A 22654-nucleotide genomic window follows, 5' to 3' on the forward strand; every position below is an offset into this window, starting at 1 on the left:
TCTCTCGCATGCGTAGAGGTTATAAAAAAATAAAATGGCTCTTCAAATGAGAAAGTTGTTTTAAATGAAAAAGTTCAGAGTGTAACAAAAACTCCTTTGAATTATTCCGAAAAAAAATCTAATTCTTCTTCATCTCTTAACACAAAAAAAAGGGTTTATAGGAAAACGCTTTTGCTGTGATATGTTCTGTCATTTAGCCAATGATAAATTATGTCCTGCGCTCACATCCAAATGCAATATCTGTGGGAAGCTAGGACATATAGCTAAAGCCTGTAGAGCACCAAAGTTTAGGAAAGGAAAACGAGTGAAAGAGGTTTCTTTAGAGGATGAGAATAATTCTGATTATGACGACTTGCACTGTGGAGAAGTCTTACTTCAAGGTTGGGAAAACTAAAGTAAGAATCCAATGGATGATGTAAAAGTGAATGATCATAATGTTAGAATTGTTTTTGATTCAGGAGCAAAAATCTCACTTATTCCCAAAGCTTGTATTTGATGCAATGCTGAAGGGGAAAGTAAAGGTTTTTAAACCTGATATTAAACCTCTAGCCTATGGAGGTCAACCAATAAAGTTATTCGGTTATTTCTTGGGTGGCATAGAATACAAAGGGAGGTTTACTGCAGGAAAGATATACATCTCATGCAGAGGAGATGGTATTATTAGTTGGATTCATCAAGCTGATCTGGGGGTCTCCTTAATTCCTGGTGACGATATATGACCGTCATCTTATAGTGGTTTGCAACCCCATTTCGATAAGAACTTTTGTGCCGATATTTACATGTACGAGATATTAAATATATATTCTTGTAAAGAGCACAATCTCTTTTATAAGGTGAACTTTTAAATATGAGGTCTCTTATTTATCCTCTATCTGATTTTTATGTCCATATCGCATTAGTTTATCATTGATCATTGTTTACGTAGTCTACGTGGGCGCCATATATATTAAGGTTTAGCCACGTTACGTAGCTTCAGTTCCCTTAATACTGGGCTATTCCTTATTCTTTTAGCGGTATGATGTCCTATTATGGTCTGACATCTATATTGGTATTTACAAATACTTGACATTGGAGTAATATTACGTTCTTTTTTTATATTCAATAATTCAAGTGTCCGGTTTAGTAAACTTCACGAAATACACTAGGGGGTAATGTCTAGACCAGGTCTCTATTTTGTGGTCGAGTTGATTTGTCTTATGAGATGGACATTTGGCTAAAGTCGGTAAAAACGTGTTCTAGAGATACAAGTTAATTAGGGTATTTTACCTATAGTTAAAATACATTCGCTTTTTTGGAACCATATTGAGATGACTCCTTCTTGCATCTCAATTTACATACATGTATATGAATCAAAGTATGCGTTTCCAAGATCACTCTTTACCAGTTGTTATCTAGTCAATTGGAAATTCATTTTGATACATATGGAATTACACAAACAATGATTGCTCAAATGACTTTAGCATTGTCCAGTGAATGGGACAGTATTACCAGTCTACGTCAGCAGGAAAGTTCCCTTATCATTCATTACAACACAGTTATCAAAGGCTTAAATAGGGATCCGGAATGGCACTCTTGGCTGTAACCTATAGACATGTTTGGCATTAAGATTGGTAATACTGTCCCATTCACTTGGCATAAATAAAGGTTCATATTGAAAAACATTTCCAGGCATTTTGCAATCACTAAAAATACTACTACAAATCTGGAGGAGGAGTCTGTCTCATACTAGAGTAATATGTAAATAATGAAGTAACAAAGGTTCAATACCTCGAGAAAAGTCTCCTCATTACCTGAATAAAGGCATTAGGACTCAGGCTGGGACCTTTTTGAACCTTCTATAGATTTACAAACACAATTCCCTTCTAACCGTGCGTGTCTGTCCCTACTTCCGTGCCTTGATTATCAAACTTCTCTTTTAAATCAGACTCCAAAAATAAACCATTGTAATCCTCAAATACCCTCAGAGTGAAAACATGATGTATTAACCACGAATACAAACTAAGTGAACCCCAAGAGTTGCCTCTGCTTACGAATATATTATCCTGTCCTAAGCTACTGTTGCAAGCTTATATGTTTTGTATTTCGTACCTGCGATAATCACCCACGCAACCTTCTCTGCATGCCAGGCTTCAATGCGTTAGAAACAACCCAAGCAGCTTTTTACTAAACCACACATAATTATTCCCACCTGTGCACTAATGTCATGTGTTAATTATTTTGCCCTCAAACCCCTACTACCCGCCCTAGAAAGCACCAACAGAAACATTTTACCCCCACACTCCCCGTTATGCACCCTGCTTCACAGATAACAAACATTTACTAAAAAATTTCGGTAAACAATAAACGAATCATGTTAAATAACATAACTGTAAGTGAAGTACATGCCGAGTTCCTTTGAAAAGCTTTTTTTTCCAACAGTGACGTGCAATGAACAACCTTTGACGTGAACCACATCCTTCAAGTATAAGTATCCTTTCTTGATCGGGGTGCTAAACAGAGGTGGAACGGAAAGTAATACATTCATCAGTTTTTTTAACTGAAGCACACCCTTTCCTTATAGGCAGAATCATATTTAGTGTCCAATATTTTTTCAAAGTTGCCGTGCAAGCACTCTTTGTGTGCTCCGTCCCAGTGCACACGGGTAATACATAAACAAATTGAGACGCGCTGTTTGCGAGTCTGCGCAGAGTTGCACAGCCTTAAATACATGTGTGATCCAAATAGTTCCTGTAAACCATAGATTTTTTCAAAAATTAATCTTCTTTATTCCATATTATTTTTCATAGTTTATCCATCACGTCAAAAGGTGCTCTGTTCCATAAAATTCATGCTTGTTTATTCACTCAAGAATTGTTCATGGATCGTCTCAACGAGAGCATGATGATAGGCTTAGGGCAGTCCTTGAGAGCTTTAGAGCACGAGGTTTAACTTTGCGAGAGAACAAATGCAAGTTCAACCTTACAGAGATTGACTATCTGGGTCACAAATTAACAAAAGGAGTGAAACCAAAAAGAGTGAAACCTAGAGACCATCTTGTGAAGGCCACTGAAAATCTCCCTAGTCCTCAATCTAGAGATGACCTTGTCACCTTTTTAGGAATGGCGTAGTATTATAATAAATTTGTTCCTCAGTTTGCCTGTCGTACGTTTGCCTTGAGGTCACTTTTAAAAAAAGGGGTGAAGTTCAATTGGTCTTCACAATGCCAAATTGAGTTTGATGATGTCAGAAAGGCACTTGCTTGTGCGCCTTCTCTCCAGAGTTTTGACATCTCTGCCTGCTCCGTCTTAATCACTGATGCCAGTTCAAAAAGTCTTTGCGCTGTTCTCAAACAGATAAAGGATAATAAGGAAATAACCATCCTGTTTCTATCCAGAGCGATGGTTGGTATGGAGACACAGTACTCTGTGATCGAAAAAGAAGCTTTATGTATTTTTTGGGGCTGTTAAAAAATTTAAGAAATTCCTCTGGGGAAGCTATTTTGTAGTGCACACAGATCATAAACCTTTGAAAGATGTATTCTGTAAAAAAAAAAGTCTAGACGCTGGGTGTTGGAAACAGCCCACTCCCACTCCGCAGGGTGGTGGTGGACTCCCCGAACACACTGTGGTAGCTTGGCTCGAGTGGTCAGGAAACAGGCACAGTGCTAAGCATACCATATACCCATACAATAACCATGCGTGCATCCGTTCCAAAAACGACTCTACACCGTAAAAATTATGAAAATATTCTTTCTTTATCTTTTTCTCTTAGTTGCTGATTGGAAAAATAAATAGGTCAATCACAATATACAAGTTTCAATTAGTGCAGGTCAAATAAATATTGGCTGTTTGATGGAATAAATAGGGGTGATCACAAATAACAGGGCATAAATACAAGTGCAATATATACAGACAATTAAATACTTTGAGGCAATAAATACTGTACCAATAAATATTGTACACCAACAAGTCCTGTGGACCTATAGATATAGTGCAGCAATAAATAGGTAAAAACTCAATAAATACAGTATCCCCAATAAATAATTAAAAGTATACAGCACCCCTCATATAATCAGATGACACTTCACTTCTTAAGGGCTGATTTGGCCCAGGCACAGCTTGTAGGGTTGTGGAAGGCTTGAGGGGGAGGCTACTCCCTGGCTGGGACAAGGCTGAGGCCTAAACTGAGGTAGATCAAAGGGGGGAAATACCAATGCCCTGGCTTTCCTTCTCCACACAACCTCTCTAGGTTAGTCCCAGTTCACCCCTTGCACAGTCAGGTTGGTTTCAGCACCTCCCTAGCCCCTTAGAGCAGTCTCTCAGGTCTCCGCAGGGCCTTAGGCGCCCTCTACTCCACTTACTGCCCTTTTTCTGATGTTCCGACGCCGCTGGAGTCGTGTCGACGCCGTGAGGCGGTTCCGGTTCGGTCTCGGCGGCCTCGGCACAATGTCAGTTCTTTGACGACGCCGGCAGGCGGTTCCGGTCCGATGTCGGTGGCCTCGGTTCGATCTCGACCTCCGATTCGACGGCGTCGGGCAGTCTCTTCACGATGTCGACTTCGGGCGGCTCCGGTCCGATGGCGCTCTCGGCTCCGATGACGTCGGCCGGCCTGGCCTCGATGTCGACTTCCGGCGACTCCGGGGTGCGATCCTCACCCCCGACCTCCGGTGCTCCTCCTCACAGGCTCCGGGCGACTCCGGAGTGCGATCCTCACTCCCGACCTCCGGTGCTCCTCTACCTCGGTCTCCGACGACTCCGGAGGGCGGACTTCACTCCTCCGATGACGCCGCTCGCTCGACCTCGGTTCACTTCCTCCTCGACCTCTGGTATTCCTCACGACCTCCGTCGGCGCCCTCTCACGACCTCTGGCGGCTCCGGGTACGACGTCTGCTACTTCAGTCAGCGCCGCTTCTCCACCTCGGGCTCCAGGTCGTCAGGCTACTCGACGCCGGACTCCAGGGAAACCAGTTCTCAGGTCAGAATCTTGCTGTTTTCTTGGTTCTAAGGCCTGTTCCTGCTGTCCAGGTCCTTAGGATAAGTTTCTTCTGTCTTCTTCCCACACAGGGCTATAGGCTGGGATCCATCAGTAGGGACAAGTATCAAGGGTGGGTTTATGGACCCCACTCCAGGCACAAGTTTCCACCCCTGCTGCTTCACTCCTTCCTCCTTCACTGTTGTGCTCCTCTCTCTTCACCAGTCAGGTGCCAACTGCCAGCTCCAACTGCCAACTGCCTCTCTTGTCCTCCCAACATTCTAAACCGCCTCCAACGGTCACAGGGTTCTGGAAGCTCCTGGAATGTTCTGGAAGGTGCTGGTAGGTTCCAGTGGATGCTGGTGATGTCACAGGTGGCCACCATTTTGTGCTTCAGGCCCTCAGACAGAAGTTTCAGGGGTAGCTAAAATGGCTCCCTGAATCTGCATCAATATGAAAAATGAAAACAACTGAGGGAAAAAGGGCCAAGTCCTACACAACCCCCTTCCAGCCAAAAGCCAGGGTAGACCGATCAATGCCTTGATGGTCTTCCCTGCTTGGGGCGAGAAAAGGTGGACGCAGGCCCGCAACGGCAGGAGCACCCGCAAGTTCTCCTCCGCTCTGGAACCCAATGGTTCCCTAACAAACCTCCCTGGACCAACAAAACCACCCCACGGGGGCTCCCTAGCTAGTTGTGGCCAGGACCGGCCCCTGGGCCATCCAGATGTCTCTGGCCCGGGTGATCTCGCGGAGTGGGGGGCAGTAGCCCCAGGCCTGTAGTGCCCATTGACCACTCCGGTCCTCCTCCTTGCAGTCCTAAACTGCCTCTGGTCCTTCTTCCTGGGGTTCACACCCTTAGGCTGACCAGCCTTCCGGGGCGAGGCTCTCCTCCCCCTAACTCTCCTTCTGGGATTCCTCACCCTACCCTGCGAGGCACCCTCAGACCAACACTTCCTCCTCAGTCTAGGGCCTTGACCCCTCAACTGATCCTTCAACCTAGGGTCTAGACCCTTAGGCTGAGTCGGTGCCCGAGGCGAGACCTTCCTCCCTCTGCACCCCCTTCCAGATTTCAGCACCCTCCTACCGGGAAAAGTACCCCTGGAAGTCAATTTCGGGGGGACCCGGTTAACCGAGGCCCCACCCGCCAGGTCAGGCAACCCCTGAGCCTGGCATCCCAGCCCAGAACCTAAACCCTGAAACTGGGCCAACCCCAGAACCTCAGGCGCGCTAGTTACAGTCGCCCTGGGTCCTCCTGACACTAGGGGCTCCCCTGCACTGGAGGGCACATCGGGACAGCCTAGGCTCCCAACCTGGGGCTCCCTTGAGGAACTCTCCAGGCCCTGAGACTTCGGTTGGGGCACCTCGGGACACCTCCCCGTCTCACGCCTTCCTACAGATAGGTCGTGAGGCCCTACAACCCTCTCTCCCTGGGACCTAGCTGGGCTATCTGCCACTTCTCCCACCTCGCTGGGTTGGGAGATCCCTGCACTACCCCCTTCAGGTTCACACCCCAATGCCTCCTCAGACACCCTGGTGATGTCATCCTGGGGTAAATAAACTTCTAGCTCCTGTGAAGCTTCTGGTATGCTGCCACCAGTGTCCTCGCTGGACACACTCATCTGGAGGGCACGCAGCTTCATCTCCTTCATCCAAAGCTCGTGCGCCATCCTTTTCTCCTCCATCTCTTTCTCCAGCCTTGCTAAGTCCCATGCGAGCTGTCTTTTCTCCCTCCGGTCTGTTAACTTCCTGACTTGGGCCACAGTGTACGTTTTTAGATTTTCTAGTACAACCTCCATCTCGCCCACTCAGGTTAGAGGACAGGTTTTTGTGCAGTAACTATGCAGGGGGGTACCTTTAATAATACCTCCTCCCACCACCAGAGTAAATTTGGAAAAAACAAAAACCCACAATTAGGAAGGCCGCTGTGAGAAAACTCCCGGTGTAGGCCTATGGACTACCCACAGTTATTGTTGAGTATATGTAGGCACAGCTCTATCCCACCACTGAACACCAATTTATGTTGGAAACAGCCCCACTCCCACTCCGCAGGGTGGTGGTGGACCTTCCCAACACAATGGGGTAGCTTGGCTCGAGTGGTCAGGAAACAGGCACAGTGCTAAGCATACCATATACCCATACAATAACCATGCGTGCATCCGTTCCAAAAACGACTCTACACCGTAAAAATTATGAAAATATTCTTTCTTTATCTTTTTCTCTTAGTTGCTGATTGGAAAAATAAATAGGTCAATCACAATATACAAGTTTCAATTAGTGCAGGTCAAATAAATATTGGCTGTTTGATGGAATAAATAGGGGTGATCACAAATAACAGGGCATAAATACAAGTGCAATATATACAGACAATTAAATACTTTGAGGCAATAAATACTGTACCAATAAATATTGTACACCAACAAGTCCTGTGGACCTATAGATATAGTGCAGCAATAAATAGGTAAAAACTCAATAAATACAGTATCCCCAATAAATAATTAAAAGTATACAGCACCCCTCATATAATCAGATGACACTTCACTTCTTAAGGGCTGATTTGGCCCAGGCACAGCTTGTAGGGTTGTGGAAGGCTTGAGGGGGAGGCTACTCCCTGGCTGGGACAAGGCTGAGGCCTAAACTGAGGTAGATCAAAGGGGGGAAATACCAATGCCCTGGCTTTCCTTCTCCACACAACCTCTCTAGGTTAGTCCCAGTTCACCCCTTGCACAGTCAGGTTGGTTTCAGCACCTCCCTAGCCCCTTAGAGCAGTCTCTCAGGTCTCCGCAGGGCCTTAGGCGCCCTCTACTCCACTTACTGCCCTTTTTCTGATGTTCCGACGCCGCTGGAGTCGTGTCGACGCCGTGAGGCGGTTCCGGTTCGGTCTCGGCGGCCTCGGCACAATGTCAGTTCTTTGACGACGCCGGCAGGCGGTTCCGGTCCGATGTCGGTGGCCTCGGTTCGATCTCGACCTCCGATTCGACGGCGTCGGGCAGTCTCTTCACGATGTCGACTTCGGGCGGCTCCGGTCCGATGGCGCTCTCGGCTCCGATGACGTCGGCCGGCCTGGCCTCGATGTCGACTTCCGGCGACTCCGGGGTGCGATCCTCACCCCCGACCTCCGGTGCTCCTCCTCACAGGCTCCGGGCGACTCCGGAGTGCGATCCTCACTCCCGACCTCCGGTGCTCCTCTACCTCGGTCTCCGACGACTCCGGAGGGCGGACTTCACTCCTCCGATGACGCCGCTCGCTCGACCTCGGTTCACTTCCTCCTCGACCTCTGGTATTCCTCACGACCTCCGTCGGCGCCCTCTCACGACCTCTGGCGGCTCCGGGTACGACGTCTGCTACTTCAGTCAGCGCCGCTTCTCCACCTCGGGCTCCAGGTCGTCAGGCTACTCGACGCCGGACTCCAGGGAAACCAGTTCTCAGGTCAGAATCTTGCTGTTTTCTTGGTTCTAAGGCCTGTTCCTGCTGTCCAGGTCCTTAGGATAAGTTTCTTCTGTCTTCTTCCCACACAGGGCTATAGGCTGGGATCCATCAGTAGGGACAAGTATCAAGGGTGGGTTTATGGACCCCACTCCAGGCACAAGTTTCCACCCCTGCTGCTTCACTCCTTCCTCCTTCACTGTTGTGCTCCTCTCTCTTCACCAGTCAGGTGCCAACTGCCAGCTCCAACTGCCAACTGCCTCTCTTGTCCTCCCAACATTCTAAACCGCCTCCAACGGTCACAGGGTTCTGGAAGCTCCTGGAATGTTCTGGAAGGTGCTGGTAGGTTCCAGTGGATGCTGGTGATGTCACAGGTGGCCACCATTTTGTGCTTCAGGCCCTCAGACAGAAGTTTCAGGGGTAGCTAAAATGGCTCCCTGAATCTGCATCAATATGAAAAATGAAAACAACTGAGGGAAAAAGGGCCAAGTCCTACACTGGGTCTTACAGAATTTGAGGGTGGGTGGTTGCCTTACAGGGCTATGATTTTATGGTGACCTACATACCTGGTACCGAAAATAAAGTTGCTGTCACTTACGCTTGGTCTCTGTGCAGGATGCCTGTATACCGGCTGAACCTAAAGGATCATGGGAAGATGATAATTATAAGGTTTGTGAGATCATGGAGGGGGTAATTAGTGAGACAGAATGAAGGGAAGCAATGACGAATGATGTCGTGATCTGCGAGGTATGTAAGATGGTGAATGAAGGGTGGCCAGAATTAAAGAAACTCAATGAGGAGGTTTGCAAATTTTGGAATGTTAGAGATGAACTTTCGATGAGTGGAGGTCTGCTTTGGAGAGGCACCAGAGTTATTCCTCCATCGTCAGTAAGGATGAAAATTATCCAGCTAGCTCATCAGGGATTACAAAAACTAGAGGGAATTTGTTTACATTTCTGGTGGCCAGGAACTGACATTCTCGTAGAACATGTGATATGGGATTGCAATGTGAGTGATAAAATATTTGACAAGAGTACAACCTATGGTCATAAGTGATACTCCCACTCGTTGTTGGCAGGAAGTAGCTTTAGATCTTTTGGGATCTGTAACATGCAAGACAGGTCATTCATTTGTTCTGGTGTTGAAGGATATGCACTCAAGGTGGCCAGAAGTAAAGGTGATGCAGAGTGTTGAGACCAAAGATGACATTAGGTTTTTGGACGATATCTTCTGTCGAGAGGGTCTTCCCGAGTCCCTCTTGACAGACAATGGCGTTCAACTAGTCTCAAAAAAGATGGAGGACTTCTTAGAAAGGTATTAAACAGTTTTATTACTTTAAAAGGTTGAGAGAAATTGGCAGCAGCAAATCTTTGAGGAAAGCGCACTCTCACTTTAGAGGTATTAAACACAAATGTTGCGCTCTCTACCATCCCAAAACTAATGGTATGGTGGAGAGGTTCAACTGCGTCTTAAAAGAGTCCCTTCAGATGTCTAAAGACCAAGGCACGGACTGGATGACTAGTATAGTGGCGCGGGTGATGGTTTACCATCTTACTCCTCACTCTACCACGGGGAAAATCCCCTTTGAGTTATTTAGGGGTCATAATCCTAATACTTATATGTTTCAGTCATGGATGAGGTAAAAGGCTTTTGAGGATGATGATTCTCATGATAAGGTTTCGTGGAAAACAGTTCAAGATCTTAAGTGCAGTCGAAATGTGTGCCAGCTTCAGATCTGCCTGCCTCACGCACAAAGTCCTGCACACAGGGAAACCGGAATACCTGGCCTCAAAACTCAAGAAAGCTGGCCAGACAAGACACCTCAGGAGTTCCAACACCCTCCTACTCATCCCGATAAAAACACACAAACAAAAATCCGCAGCACGATGCTTCTCTGGAAACGCACCCAAAATCTGGAACTCTATCCCAGTCAACATCAGGACTATCCCTTCCTTTATAAAATTCAAAAGTCTCCTAAAAGACCTCTACCTCAACCGTGCCTTCCCGAAACGAGAATCGCCGATGAAACGCACAAACCGGAAGTCCACTGGGACCTGACAATGTTCCACCACAATCCTACCTCTTACTGCACTTTAAAACCCCTTGACAATGTCCCCCTCTATCTACCTCATCCCCACTCCCCTACCCCCTCCTCGTTCCCTCCCCACGGAAAGAGGTTGATCCCAGGACATTGTGTTATTGGCTATCTCAGGACCTCCCGACCTCAAGGACGCAAAACTCCAGGAGTCCGTCGAACTTTTACGTATACCTTTGCCTTTTTTGTTTCTCTGTATGTGACTTCTGCTCTATAATCTGTTGTGAAGCGCTCCAATACCCTCGGGTCTGGCCAGCGCTATACAAAACTCCTTAAAATGTTTTTTTTTTTTAAAAGTCCGTCAAGAGAAAAGAGAATTTTGATGTTAGGCATGCTACTTCTCACAAAATGTACCTGTAGGTGATAAAGTGAGTGCGCTTTCCTCAAAGATTTGCTGCTGCCAATTTCTCTCAACCTTTTAAAGTAATACAACTGTTTCAAAATGCTGTAAAACTTGATGATGGGCGCATATGGAACTTGGACAGAATTGCTCCTATGCGTTCTATTAGTCAGTCCAAACCAGGTGCTCCTAAACCGGCTGCTTCCGTAATACGTCCTGATGTTCCTTCAACCTTGCACAGGAGCTCTCACACATGTAAGACTCCTGTAGCATTACGAGATTTTGTTTTACACTAAAATGTTATTTTATTTTTCTTATGTTTTTGCTGTTTAAAAGTGATGGGGTAAGATGTGTGGTATTAATTTATTATTTACAACAGCCTGTTCAAGCAGGCTGTTAACCTGTTTTATTACTTATAGAACTTTTAGAGATTCTAGAATGTGTATCCTATGATCCGTAATTTAGAACTTTACTGTGAGTTGCTGTTGGGGTGCTTTGTGGATAGGACGTTTCTGTTATACAAAGAAACCCAATAAAAGAACAGTAAGCTTCACTGCAGTCTTCGTACTTCTTCACAGCCTGCTGTTGGGGTGACTTACCTATAACGCATGCATGCATGTCCTTGATCGAAGTGGAAATTATTTGACGATGTAGCTACAAAAAACAATTATTTTCATACTTTATATAATACACTTCAACCGCCGATGGGATGAGGAGGGTGATGGAGCAGGTAAAACAAAATTTTGTATACCACCTTTTTTTACGTAATCATTCTAAAGCAGTAACTCGTACTAATTAGTTTGAAGTGAGACAACTAACCAACCCTTACACCTTGATAAACACAAGATACACGTGGGACTAAAATGCTAATTGCATGGCAGAACAACTAAATTTATTAACTGTGGTAAGCAAACTAACTTTAGATTGTGGTGAAATAGAGTATTGCATGATTCATGTTGCTTTTGTGATGGTTTGTGCTTTCAGCAATGCAGAATGGTGAGTATTATTGCTTTAAATGTTGCTATAAACTAGGAAAATACTAATATACATTGGGATTAGTGTGGGATTAAACATTAGAACCCTCATTTCTATATTCTAATTACTGTTATGTCTGTTTTTACTTAAGTTGGCATTTGGGCCTGCTAGGCCGCAGTATTTAAGATGGAGCTCCTGTGGTGCCGCCGTCATGTGAGCGAGATGACTACTGCGCAGAATTGGATGGCTCTGGAGATCTCCAAGTGACCTCAGCTCCGGTAGCAGCATGTCCCTTGTCAAGGATAGGAGCATGGAGGGTTGCCAAGTGATGAACGGTGTGAACTACCAAGGGGACAATGGCTTATTAGTTTGGAACTTTCGCCTGTGAACTGAAGAATACAGGACACATTTTTCGTTTTGCTATGCCAAGTCTCATGAAAAACCGTGGGACATCTGAAAAATTTTAGAAATTGCAAATTGAATTGGACTGACCAATCCGAACAGTTTCTACCCCTAAAATTGTTGCATATTGATCCCAAGTAAGCAGGAAAAGGGTATAAAGACCCTCGTCCGCCCTAGGAGGGTTGGTTCACTGGACTGATCTTCCGTGGCGTTGGGTCTACGTTGAGCTGATGAAGATTTCCATGGTTTACCTTGGGTTTCTTTGATTTTTCGAAGTTATTCCATCTGATGATTTGATCATTGCTGTCGGTTGAACAGTTTCGGGAGATTGTAGCAGAGACTTTGAACATTACATCTGTGTGATCGGAGGGTCACGAACGTTTGATATTTGGTCAACATAATGCAATTCGAAATCTATTCTTATGTTCTAAAGATTTGATTTCTTCTGGAAATAAGCTGAATTATGTTATATTATGTAGCGCCTAAATGCTAATGCTAATGTAAACAGCAAACAAGGAATGCAAAAGAGCAGAAAGACTGTGGAGGAAAGACTGGCTACATAGTAATAAAGATACCTACAACATAGCGGTAAGACGCTACAAATCGGCCATTAAACTAGCCAAGACCACCTTCTACGACAACAGAATTAAAAATGCAACCAATTCGGCCAAAGAATCCTTCCTGATAGTTAAGGAACTGCTCAACATCCCCTCATCTCCCGCTGCCTCTCCTCCCCCACCGGACAGATGCAAGGACTTAGCCTCATACTTCGATTCCAAAATCACGCGGATCTTGGAGTCCCTTCCCCCAATCAGCCCCCCCATCCCGGTTGATGCAGACGCCTGCTCCACCAGCCCACGGCTGTCCTCCTTTAGAGGAGTCTCCCTCGATGAGGTCACCACCACGCTGGCCAAAATGAGAAGTGGATCCCCCCTGGACCCGGCACCCGTCAGATTCTTAAAAACCGTTTCTCCCAGTACTTCACCTACCATTAGGGATCTGATTAACACATCTCTCGCCCAAGGCACAGTGCCCTCCTCTTGGAAGAGCGCAGTTGTCAAGGCCTTGCTGAAAAAGCCCAATCTGAACCCGGACGATATGGCAAATTATAGACCCATTTCGCTCCTCCCCTGCATCAGCAAGGTAGCTGAGAAATTAGTCAACGTGCAACTCTCCCAATTCCTCGAAACGAATAAAATTCTACGTCAGTCACAAACCGGATTCCGGCCGGGCCACGGCACAGACACCGCACTCCTCTCCGTCATCGAGGAGGCTAGGTGTATCCTGGATTCAGGAGGATCAGTGGCAGTGATCCTCCTGGACCTCAGTGCCGCATTCGACACGGTGGACCACCGTGTCCTCCTCCATCGCCTGGCCAAGGCAGGAATTGTGGGAACGGCACATGCTTGGATCAAATCCTTCCTCTCGGGTTGCTCATTTCAGGTGTGGGACGGCAACTCCCGCTCAGACCCCCTTCCGCTCACATGTGGTGTGCCCCAGGGGTCCTCGCTTAGTCCCACCTTGTTTAATGTGTACATGGCCCCGTTAGAGGATGTGGTTACCCCCTGTGGGATAAAAATAGTCAATTATGCCGACGACACCCAACTCGTCGTCTCTCTTTCCCAGCTGGACAATAACCCTAAAATCCTACTTAACTGCCTACAAGACATACACACCTGGATGTGCGAATCCTCGCTGAAGTTGAACGGGACAAAAACAGAAATCATGCTTCTGGGCAACAAATGGTCCTCCGTCCCTCCTTCAGTCTGGCCGGATTCCTTCGGTGACATCCCCACGCCTAAGACAGAGATTAAAACACTGGGCTTCTGGTTGGAGCAGGACCTCTCCTTGAAGACCCAGGCAGTCAAGACCACGGGGACCTGCTTTGGCCTTCTCCGTTCAATTCGTAAGATCCTCCCCCTCCTGCCCCCCCTGCCCAGGAAACTTCTAGTTCAAGGGCTCATTCTAGCACGTCTGGACTACGGCAACGCCGCATACCTCGGCGCTCCTGAATCCACCCTGGCCAAACTCCAGCGTACACAAAACGCCGCGGCGAGACTCATTCTCAACCTTCCTCCCAGAGCCCCGACCACACCGGCCCTTAAATCTCTGCACTGGCTTCCGGTCCGCCAGTGAGTAGAGTTTAAGGCCATGTGCATCACGCACAAACTCATCAATGGGGCTGGACCTGCCGCCCTTAAAGATATGATCACACCTTATAAAGCCCACAGAAACCTTCGCTCGGACAACGAACATCTGGCCACAGTCCCAAGATTCAAGAAGTCGCGCACCGGTGGCCGCCGCTTCTCGGTTAAGGCCGCCTCTAACTGGAACGCTCTCCCTCGCCTGCTGCGCCTGGAACCTAGCCACGCACTTTTCCGCAAAAAACTCAAAACCCTCCTCTTCCCCAAATAGTTCCTGGTTTCCGCCTGTCCTGGATTTTACATTCTTATAGCGCGGGGATGCCCTCGGGTCACCAGGCGCTCTATAAATCTCAAAATAAATAAATAAATAAATAATGCAGATCTAATTAATATTAGATAGGCAAATTTGGATTAATAAGAAATTAGTTAGTGATTCCTTTAATTGAGTACGGAAAATAAACACATTTCCAAGGCTTTAATTGTGTTTTAGCTGGTTCTAAATCACCATCAACCAGTCTAACTAATTGGTCCCTCGACCAAGTAGTGGAGTGCCTTGATGATGAAGTCAGAATTCCATAGGTGCAAATGTATATAATGTAAAGAAATGTAATCCTGATAGGTAATAAGGTACCCGCATGTCCGTTGCTTTTTCTCCTGTATACAATTTGTGTGAGACGAGTGCGTGTTGGTGTTATGGGCCCACCAATAAGTGTATGGATGAGATGTGGTCCATCGGCTGCGCTGCCGATTTTGGTGCAGGAAACTAGGGTTCGAGCCTCGGGGTCGCGTCCACATCCTGTGATTCTGGGCAAATCACTTAATCTCCCCGTGCCTGAATATGTAATGTAAATAAATTTGCCCTATCCGTTGGAGCAAGGGCAAGCAGGTGGCAAGTGCCCCGCTAAGTTTTAACTCAAGTACTCCCTCTGTCCATCGGCTCCCACCCCGGCAGGTCAGCTCCTCGCGGCGCGCCAAGAGTGTGCGTGATGAGCTCAGCGCGGCGTCTTCACCGGATATCCGCAATGGAGCAACGGTCACTCATTGTCCTAGTGTGAAGGCGGGGCTACAGCAAAGCTTGACCGAAGCCTTTTTTGACCGCGCCCCCTCACCCACTGCGTGTTGCGTCCCTCGCTGGCGTGATGAAGTCGGCATGATGTCACAAGCGCTCCTCTGAGGCGGAGCGTGGTTTGCGCCGTTCTAGATACCCATGACCTAACTGCAAGATGGCGGCGGACTTACACGAAGCGCATGCGCAGATGTGTTTCCGAAGGCGCAATCCCGCCTGACTGAAACTGTCATCGTGAGCGCGCACGGGTGATCCGGAAGTTACGTTTTGGCATGGGAGCGGCCAATGGAAGACCGTAACGGCAGTGCGCGCCTGCCAATAGGTGGAGCGAACATTGGCCCGTGAGAAATTTGAAATAGAAGCTGTGGAGAAAAGCGCCGAGAAGCAGGTAGGCCCCGCAAGTGAACGCAAAAGGCCTTCCTTAGAGAGGGCCGGTACGCGCGGGAGGGCGGCCTGGTGTTCCAACGCCCCCGGTGCATCGGCAGCACCGGGTGAGGTGAAGCGCGCCCCCGCGACCCACCGGTGGACGGAGTGACAAGGTGCGGTACCGGGTGGCGGCGGCGGGACCTCCCTCAGTGCCGGGGGGGGGAGCCTAGCAGGCTGGGGGATGACAGGACCTCCAGCCTGAGAGCCCTGGAGCCAACGCCTCACACTCTTACCCCCCCCCCCCCTGTCCACTGAAAATCCCCCACCTGACAACACCTGATCTCGTTGTCACTCCACGACTTCCTAGAGAGTCGTCCCCCTCCCTCCCCCCCCCACCCCCCCCCCCCCCCCCACCGAGGGGTAATGTACACACCGGTCCCCGCCCCCGAGAGGTCACCCATTGCCGCCATCTCCATTGAGAGAGGACCTCCACCCAGCGGACCACCGCAGAGGGCCTTCCTGGAGCAGAGACAGAGACGAGTGGTCTCTCACCGTGGGTACACCCCCACCGCCCCCCAACAGGGGAGAGGGGGTAGAATTAGAGCACCCCCACTTCTGACAGGTGATGCAGGCCCTCACCTTCAACCCTTCCTTGTTCCTTCCCTGCACCCCAGGTACAGAGCGCCCCCACCCCCAAGTGTCTTTCAAGGACCAGGAAAACATTTACTTTGCGTGACACACCCATAATCCAAATAAAGACATGCCAGTTACCTCAATGAACTAGTACTAATAATTCCAGTCTGAAATAAAACCTCCCCGTGAGGCTCTTCTCTGGGTTCAGCTCCACCACGGTGGAGTCCTAGGGCTGACACCTGTCTGGCGAGCATGAACCCCTGGAGTCCTGCAGGTCGGCCTGTGCGGACAGTTACAGTATGCTTCAGTATTCACCATCCTAACCAGATTTCAAATATTCGGGCTATCGCCGGTGGGCTCTGACCAGTTGGAAGCAAAGGAAACACTTCACTTTCAGATCCAATGCTTCAAGAATATATCTGCTTCTCGGGCCACGCAGATTACTTTTAGCACGGATGCTCACCAAGTCCACTACTATAAACCCTTCTTGAAATGTCCTTGTTTAAAATACCTTAACCGTACATATAACTCCCGCTCCTCCTGAATTTCATTACAAAATGTAATTACACTGGTTATAAAACTGTATTTGATTTTCTGCTCACTCCTCTAAAGTTATTTGCAAAGGTGCTTGATGTGGGGGGGGGGGGGGGAGAAACTCCCTGAAAATCGCAGATAAAAGTAAGAAAATGGTAAACTCTGCTGTGCATTGTTTACGCTATGGTAAACCCTGCCTCCTAACTTATACCCCATTGAGTCTGTAACAACTAAATATTGATATTCATTGAATTCCAAAATTGCATTTAGTTACTATGAGGTGCTAAGGATCGTTTAACTTCTTTACTTCGGTTTTAAAAATTCGAAAATGAATTACTTCGTATAGTTTTAATAAGTTCGTTTTCTCTTAAAATTGATTTTTTTTCTCGCTCCTTAACCTTTGTTTTTGTTGTGTTTGTGTGTATATATATATATATTTTCGCCCTAAATTACATCGAGTTAGTACATTGCATCCACTTTCTGAGCATGCCCCCTAAATTCAAACCGTTTCTCCCATTTCAACCTCCCAGGGGATGTGTGACTTATGGTCATAGTTGAGCAGGAGGGTAGGTTAGACGACCTCTTGCGAGCAGGAAGGGTGAATCTGTGTAGGTAACGTGTATTGTCTAGGGGAGCTGAGTGCTTTTCAGTTAAATCTAGAGTGTTTACTAGAGCCTGGGCCTGCTTTGTGCACTGGGGAAGCTGTGAGCCAGGTGTGTGCTCGTCATTAAGATTCAGCATTCACAGTCTTTGGACGGGAAAGGTGGAAATATACGATGGATGCGTTTCTTTCGCTGAGCTGCAGGGAAGGGTAGTTGCGTTAGGGTAGTCTTACAAGTAATGTGAATGAAATTATCTTCATTGCAAAAGCATGTGATGCACATTAAGTCCTCCCCTTCCGGTGTGACCACAGAGCTCGTTTGTAGACTCCTAAACCTGAACCCAAGATTCTGCGCACCTCTTGGCTTCCTGAGTAGATGCTCCCACTCTAAAGAAAACCCATCCATTCGTCAACGTTTCCACCATTAAGGTGGTTTCTTTGAGCACCCCAATTTTATTCCTCCCCTAAACCTAATTCGACCCCAGAATGTGCCCTGTCCTCCGAAGTGTAGCTATGCCTTTATCTAGAGTGGCCCATGACAGACCTTAGCAGGCGAGCCCCTCAAATAACACCCCTTAGTATAACTGTGATTTACAATCATACTTTGTCCAGCTAGATGACCTCCTCTCACATAGTGTGCACCTACTGACCTTGCAGTGAGACACCCAAATCCCCTTATCTGAAAGGTACTTTATTAGAGCCCAAAGGAAAACGTTCCCAGACAAAAGAAGCCTCCCTACTGATGGCTATAAAAATCTTTCGATGAAGATCTCCTTTCCCTTTGGAATAGTTTGTGTGGCAGGGTAGTGTGCTCGATCTTTTTGCGGTAGGAACCTTGGCTGCAGAGATATATATTTATTTCACTAGAGGATTTTCTGTTGGTGAGTCCTGTTTTGTAAAAGTGCACTGTCTGGCTGGATCCCTTTTGTTGTGGCTTGTATCTTCGGGAGTTCTGTCTGGTAGGGGCCTATAGTCTCTTTTAGATAGAGGCTTGTCTGTTGGGGGGGGGGGGGGGGGCTCGATCTTGTTGGGACCTGCTGTCAAGGGTGGTGGGCGTGTTATGGTAGGGACCTGTATTTGCTAGGGTCCGCTGTCTCTGTGGATCTTTGTAGTAGGGACTTGCTTCTGTCAAGGGGCTTAATGTCTGTTTGTGGTAGGGGCTTCTATCGGGGTGGGGGGCTGCTGTTTGTATGTGTTTGGTAGGAGGAATGCGTGCTCGGGGACCACTGTCTGTGTACTTTTTGTGGTAGGGGTCCACGGTCTGTGTATATTCGTTGCAGGAGCCTGTTTTTGTTAGGGTTCTGCTGTCTCTGCGTATTTGTGGTAGGAGCTTGTCAGAAGCCTGCTGCTTGTATGTGTTAGGGGCCTGCTGTCTGGGTATGATTGAGTTGGGGGCCTGCTGTCTGGGTATGATTGAGTTGGGGGCCTGCTGTCTGGGTATGATTGAGTTGGGGGGCCTGCTGTCTGGGTATGATTGAGTTGGGGGCCTGCTGTCTGGGTATGATTGAGTTGGGGGCCTGCTGTCTGGGTATGATTGAGTTGGGGGCCTGCTGTCTGGGTATGATTGAGTTGGGGGCCTGCTGTCTGGGTATGATTGAGTTGGGGGCCTGCTGCCTGGGTATGATTGAGTTGGGGGCCTGCTGTCTGGGTATGATTGAGTTGGGGGCCTGCTGTCTGGGTATGATTGAGTTGGGGGGGCCTGTATGTTTTAGGGGCTCATTGTCTGTATGTTTGTGGTATAAGTCTGTATGTGTTGGGCCTGCAGTCTGTATGTGGTAGGGATGTGTGTATGGTAAGAGTCGGCTTCTGTGTGATTGTGGTAGGTGTCTGTATGTGTTAAGGGCCTGCTGTCTGTTTGTGGTAGGAACGTGTGTGGTAAGGGTCGGCTTCTGTTTGTGGTAGGTGCTTGTATGTGCTAGGGCCCCCCATCTGTGGTAGGTGCTTGTATGTGCTAGGGCCCCCCCATGTCCATCTGTGGTAGGTGCTTGTTAGGGCCCCCCCCATCTGTGGTAGGTGCTTGTTAGGGCCCCCCGCATCTGTGGTAGGTGCTTGTTAGGCCCCCCGCATCTGTGGTAGGTGCTTGTTAGGCCCCCCGCATCTGTGGTAGGTGCTTGTTAGGCCCCCCGCATCTGTGGTAGGTGCTTGTTAGGCCCCCCCGCATCTGTGGTAGGTGCTTGTTAGGCCCCCCGCATCTGTGGTAGGTGCTTGTTAGGGCCCCCGCATCTGTGGTAGGTGCTTGTTAGGGCCCCCGCATCTGTGGTAGGTGCTTGTTAGGGCCCCCGCATCTGTGGTAGGTGCTTGTTAGGGCCCCCCCATCTGTGGTAGGTGCTTGTTAGGGCCCCCCCATCTGTGGTAGGTGCTTGTTAGGGCCCCCCATCTGTGGTAGGTGCTTGTTAGGGCCCCCCCATCTGTGGTAGGTGCTTGTTAGGGCCCCCCCATCTGTGGTAGGTGCTTGTTAGGGCCCCCACATCTGTGGTAGGTGCTTGTTAGGGCCCCCCATCTGTGGTAGGTGCTTGTTAGGGCCCCCCCCCATCTGTGGTAGGTGCTTGTTAGGGCCCCCCCCCATCTGTGGTAGGTGCTTGTTAGGGCCCCCCGTCTGTGGTAGGTGCTTGTTAGTGTAGGGGCCCCCTGTCTTGGTTTCTCTGGCAGGCACCTGCCCGGGGTCTGTGACTCTCCCAGGTCCGGCCATCCCCTCCCTCCCGCCCCTCCCAGGGCCGGCCCTCCCCTCCCTCCCGCCCCTCCCAGGGCCGGCCCTCCCAGGGCCGGCCCTCCAACCCTCCCGCCCCTCCCAGGGCCGGCCGTCCCAGGGCTGGCCCTCCTCGGCCCCTCCCAGGGCCGGCCCTCCCCTCCGCCCCCAGAGGCGGGCTCCTTGCTGAGAGGATGATGCCGTCTCACGGTTGCTAGAGCCTCCCGGGAGGACTGTGAGTGTTTGACGCTAGGAGGGTGGTGGGGGCTGGGGCGGGGTCGGTGGTACGGGGTGCATGAATGCTTCCGTGCTGGGGGGCGGGGGGTGGAGTTGGGGTCCTGGCCTCACACACGGGGGCTGCGGCCGCCACCTGGTAAACAATGCGGGAGGGAGGCGCCCCCGGGGCGTCCGGCGGCTGCACCGCGGATGGGTGTGCGCCCCACTGCCAGCACTAGGGCTATCCTTGCCTATGGGGGGGGGGTCCTCAGTGCTGCACACTGGGTATCCGCCCCACAGCCAGCACTAGGTCCATCCGTAACTATGGGGGGCGTCCTCTGTGCTGCACACTGGGTGTGCGCCCCACTGCCAGCACTAGGGCTATCCTTGCCTATGGGGGGGGGGGTCCTCAGTGCTGCACACTGGGTGTGCGCCCCACTGCCAGCACTAGGGCTATCCTTGCCTATGGGGGGGTCCTCAGTGCTGCACACTGGGTATCCGCCCCACAGCCAGCACTAGGGCCCTCCGTACATAAGGGGGGGTCCTCAGTGCTGCACTCTGGGTGTGCGCCTCACAGCCAGCACTAGGGCCATCCGTAACTATGGGGGGCGTCATCTGTGCTGTACACTGGGTGTGCGCCCCACTGCCAGCACTAATGCTATCCGTGCCTATGGGGTGGGTTCTCAGTGCTGCACACTGGGTGTGCGCCCCACAGCCAGCACTAAGGCCCTCCGTGCAGAAAGGTGGGGGGTGCTCAGTGCTGCACACTGGGTGCGCGCCCCACTGCTTTCATTAGTGACAGGTGTGGTTTGGGGGGCTCCTCGGTGCTTCACTGGGTGCGCTCTCCACTGCTTTCACTAGAATGACAGGTGTGGTTTGGGGGGCTCCTCGGTGCTTCACTGGGTGCGCTCTCCACTGCTTTCACTAGAATGACAGGTGTGGTTTGGGGGGCTCCTCGGTGCTTCACTGGGTGCGCTCTCCACTGCTTTCACTAGAATGACAGGTGTGGTTTGGGGGGCTCCTCGGTGCTTCACTGGGTGCGCTCTCCACTGCTTTCACTAGAATGACAGGTGTGGTTTGGGGGGCTCCTCGGTGCTTCACTGGGTGCGCTCTCCACTGCTTTCACTAGAATGACTGGTGTGGTTTGGGGGGCTCCTCGGTGCTTCACTGGGTGCGCTCTCCACTGCTTTCACTAGAATGACAGGTGTGGTTTGGGTGGGTGGGGGGGCTCCTCGGCGCTTCACACTAGGTGTGCGCCCCACTACTTTCACTAGGTTGACAGGTTCGTAGGGACGTGGGCCTCGACACTGCGCACTTATGTTCTCTACTACTTGCACTACGGTGATCTGTGTGTATTTGGGGGGTGGGGAGATCCTCCACACTGGGTGTGCTCTCGACTGCTTCCACTAGTGACAGGTGTGGTTTTGGGGGGGTTCCTAGGTGCTGCACGCTCCACCGCTTGCACTAGGATGATCCTATTGTATGGGGTGGGGGGTCCTCGGTGCTGCACACTGTGTGCTCCTCTCTGCTTGTTCTCTCAGCCAAGGTTCCTCTCGACATGGTGGTCCCACCAGAAGGCGCAGTTATCTGGGCACATGACAGTAACCGGAGGCACGTTGTCTTCTCGTCGTGGGCAGCTGCATGTGTAGGCCCAGAGATGAGCTGGGAGAAGTTTAGGGCCCGATGTGAAGACGAGAAGTGTCCAGGTCTTGGGGGCTTGTGGTCTGCCACACTTCTGGTCCTCCTGTGGTAGTTGGTGGGGTATTGGCGATATGGTCTCTTCGCCAGCTGTTTGTGACGAACGGTCGACTTTGCATTAAGTTTCGGGATATAGCTATTTAGATGTCTTTTTTTTTCTTCCATGGATGTGGTGTTTGGGATGAAGCTTAGCTGATGGAAGGATGAAGGCAAGGCTTGTGAAGAGAAGAGCGTTGGAGAGAAGTGGGTGCGAGCGATATGCGGCTGACTGGCGCACACTAGCTTGATTAGAGAGGGTGCTCCTCACAGCTGCCAAGTGCTGCAGGCTCATGAAACCAGTAGGTTCTGCTCATCTAGTGCAGGGTGTGACAGCTACAAACTGGAAATCGCTGACTGCTGCATATTGGGATGATACAGGTGACCTCATGAAGGATTGCAGCACCTAACTACAGTGTTCTGAGAGCGGAGCTGAATCAAACGTGTTACCACAGCTTTTAAGAGTTGGCCGCCGCACCCTCCCCCTTA

The 22654-nt window shown here is 49.5% G+C and overlaps 1 protein-coding gene across 7 annotated transcripts in view; it reads left to right on the plus strand.

Annotated features, from left to right (window-relative positions):
- Window positions 1-15629: 15629 nt before the first annotated feature.
- The window catches only part of CKAP5 (cytoskeleton associated protein 5), a 1152983-nt gene continuing 1145958 nt past the window's right edge, over window positions 15630-22654 (plus strand). For 3 of the 7 annotated variants that reach the window (XM_085646649.1, XM_085646653.1, XM_085646656.1), the window contains exon 1: window positions 15646-15783. The gene's annotated coding sequence lies outside the window, so the exon portion shown is untranslated. The other 4 variants (XM_085646650.1, XM_085646655.1, XM_085646654.1 and 1 more) reach the window with 3 other exon arrangements.

This window comes from Triturus cristatus, chromosome 3_1 (assembly GCF_964204655.1).
Source record: "Triturus cristatus chromosome 3_1, aTriCri1.1, whole genome shotgun sequence".
Classification (NCBI taxonomy): Eukaryota; Metazoa; Chordata; class Amphibia; order Caudata; family Salamandridae; genus Triturus; species Triturus cristatus.